This window comes from Spermophilus citellus, assembly GCF_964194105.1.
Source record: "Spermophilus citellus genome assembly, chromosome: 2".
Lineage (NCBI taxonomy): Eukaryota > Metazoa > Chordata > Mammalia > Rodentia > Sciuridae > Spermophilus > Spermophilus citellus.
The window spans coordinates 241,474,037-241,477,666 of record NC_138183.1 but is presented as its reverse complement, the minus strand read 5'-3'; the positions used below and the strand labels follow the sequence as shown (position 1 = coordinate 241,477,666).

Here is a 3,630-nt window from a genome sequence, read left to right as displayed (position 1 = left end):
ATGAATAAAAAATAATTAAAATTTTTGATGTTTGACAATAGTAATGTGTTTCAGTTCTTGGTCATTTGTTTGTGAGTGTGTTTGTGTGTGTGTGTGTGTGTGTGTGTGTGTGTGTGTGTGTGTTAGTGAGGTCTTACTGCAAGGTAGCCAAGTTCTATTTTGAGGAGCAAGCCAAGCTGCCTTAGTCAATTCTAATTGATTATTCTGCTTGGCATGCTTTATATTTTCCAGATTCTTCATATGTTTGAAATAATTAAATGTGTACCATACATTGTTTATTACACCAAATAATTCTGTATTTTATAAGCTTTATTTAACTTTGTTTTGGTATATAATATTTGGAAACAAGTTAATAATTATAAATATTGTTTTTAATATTTCTTAGATGAGTCTAGAAGAGAGATTATTCAGGATAAATTCTTCTGCTCACTAGGAGGAAATATTTTTGAGTGCTATTGCCATTCACATGTGTTTTGTCAGTCACCTGTTGAATAATTGGGGATGATTATCCCAAAATTGGGATGCCCTTTCATGTCCTTTCCCTCTCTCTTATGCTTGATTTTTTTTTTTCTCTCCAAACTCTAGCTGGCTGGTTCTCATCAGGCTCTCAGCTTTGTATCTTCCCCTCAGTATTTTTCTAGGCATCCCTTATACGTTCTTTTTTTTTTTTGGTTGTTCAAAACATTACATAGCTCTTGACATATTATATTTCATACATTTGATTCAAGTGGGTTATGAATTCCCATTTTTACCCTTTATAAAAATTGCAGAATCACATCGGTTACACATCCCTTATACATTCTTTAGCCAAGAAGGTGGGGAAATCACAGGAATCATTTCATTTGTTTTTCATCATTTAGAGAACCTGCCTTTTATTTCCCTGTGTCAGTTTTTAAAATGTATGTATCATATATGTTGTACATTTGTTTTATTTTGTTATTTTTTTTCTTTTTTAATGGAAGATTAACCCAGTCTCCCTTTCTCCATATTGATTGGAAGCAGAAAAAAAATATAAAACATATATTAAGGTGTGCTGTGAAAATATACTTTACAATCTTTAAAAAATATTCTTTGGTAATACTCTCAAATCCACATCAGTGGGAGCAAATATTATTCTTTTTTTAATGTCAAGATTTCCAACCCTTGCCTAAGACTGTGTCCACTTCTGAAACTGTTATAATTAAATCCCAGCAGGATTTTTTTAATTTTCAATACTCAGCATTCTCTGCTCTGATATTTAACAGCAGTCAGAGCTATCCATTAACTAAAGGTAGATAGCACCCATCTTTAGCTAAGATTTCTGCAATGATTCTTTTATTCATCAGAATAAAAGACAAATTTTGCAATAGCTTAGGTGGTATCCCTTGGTCAGTTCTACATCATATCAGTCATTTTTTTTTTTTCATTTCTTAATGATATTTTAAATTCCAGATACCTTTAGCCGATGTTCCAGAATGAAGCCATCATTTCAGTGTTTCGGAATTTTTGCCTTAATAGTACTCTCACCCTGGAATAGATCTCCATTTGCTATCTATACAACCCACTCACTCAACTCTTCATTTTCAAGTCAACTACTCAAAGGGATCTCTAACTTAAAAATTTAAGTGCCATCCTAGCTCCTTCTCAATTCTATTTTCATTTTGTTCAGTATCATCTAAAAACTGTATCAGTCACTTCCTGTTAAATTTTCTCAAAGATTCATCAAGAGAGTAAGCAATGTATACTTACTGAACACATGAATCTTTGTGTGTAATATCCATCAGGTTTTTTCTGTGTGTGATAAGCACTACAGATAAAATGGTGAAGTTTTGTTGTAGATCAACTTACCAATATTGAACAAAGAAAGCCTTTGGCTTTAAAATAATATTTACCCAAAGAGAGGAGGACTTAGTCTACCTTGAGAATTTATGATAATAAGTTATATTTGAAATTAAATACAAACTCATATCTGAATTATAAGCCAGAATTAATCATTTACTAGAGACAACTTTTTGTTTGAAAATTATTTAAAAATTTTTTAGTTGTATTTGGACACAATACCTTTTATTTTATTGATTTTTATGTGGTGCTGAGGATCGAACTCAGTGCTAGGCAAGGGCTCTACCCCTGAACCACAACCCCAGACCCTGGTTTGAAAATTATCAATGTTTTCTTTATTCTATGTCAACTGCACTTTGATTATTGCCCATCCTATAGATGCATCAGTACAAGGTTATTTCAATGCAAGATACAGTCTATACTGGCTATTACATAGCCATACATATTACATAATTTATTGTTACCATATACTAAAGTAGTAAGTTTTAAAGAAAATATGTACAGACATTTTCCAGGTTCTCTGTAGAGCATTTTTTACTTCTTTGTTCCTGAAACTGTAAATCATAGGATTTAGCATGGGTATTACCAGAATGTAAAATACAGAACCCATTTTACCAGTGTCAAAGGAATGGCTGCACATCCGTAAAAATAGAGTCCCATTGAACACCTCTATCACTGTCAAGTGAGAACCACAGGTGGAGAAGGCCTTGTACTTGCCTTCTGCAGAGTTGTTCCTGAGGATGGTGACAAGGATCATAATGCAGGACACAAGGACTATCAGAAGAGATGAAACCAAATTGAAAGATGAGAATATTAGAATGATCAGCCTAATTCCAGGTGTGTCTGAGCACAGCAAAGATATTAAAAGCAGACTATCACAGTAAAAATGCCTGATGACATTATGTTCACAAAATGGAGAAACAAATTTTTTTTATGATGGTCAGCAAAGATAAAAAGACACTGTAGAGTTAAGGTTTTGCCACCAGCATGTGACACAATGCTTGTGACATGATGACTATGTAGAGCAAGAGGTCACAGATGGCCACATAGTAGTCATAGACTATTGCTGACAAAATTAAAACTTCACTACTGATGAAAACACTGAAGAAGGTGAGTTGGGCAGCACAGCAAGAGTAGGAGATTGTAGATTACTTTTCAACAACATTTACTAACATTTTGGGTCCCACAGCTATTGAATAACCAAGATCTATGAAAGAAAAGTGTCTGAGGAAAAAGTACATGGTTGTGTGCAAGTGTGCATCTATATTGGTCAGGGTAATCAAGCCCAAGTTACCGACCACTGAGATCATGTACACAATGAGGAAAAACACAAATAATGGAGGCTGCAGTTCAGGGAGGTCTGTGATTCCCATTAGGATGAATTCTTTCAGCACTGTTAGATTGTGTTTGTCCATCTAGCCACTCAGGAAACCTATACTGAAAGTAAATATAAAAATAATCATTGATTTTTATTAGATTTTCTGATGAATACATGTACTTTATGTATTTAAATATGATAGTTGTGTTATATGTTTGTGTATATGTTATGCACAGGTATTCTACACATGTGTATACAAACACACAAAACCACACACAAATGTACACCAACAAAGCATAAGATCATTCCATGTTGCCTACTTAGGGACTTTTTTGAAATCTTGCATGTTAAAAAAATGACAAAGCAAATGTTAACTGACAACATTGCCATACAGAGAAAACAATTGTTCACCACTCTCTAAAATACCAGAATGTTGTTCATTGTTAATATGATATAAATTAAGGTCAAAAATAACTGACAAAGTATCATGGAAT

At 33.3% G+C, this 3,630-nt stretch overlaps 1 pseudogene across 1 annotated transcript; it reads right to left on the bottom strand.

Moving 5' to 3' along the window:
- Nucleotides 1-2,278: 2,278 nt before the first annotated feature.
- On the bottom strand, nt 2,279-3,233 carry LOC308641862 (olfactory receptor 8K3-like; annotated as a pseudogene). Its single transcript has one exon. The product of its transcript is annotated as an olfactory receptor 8K3-like (transcript).
- Nucleotides 3,234-3,630: the final 397 nt, after the last annotated feature.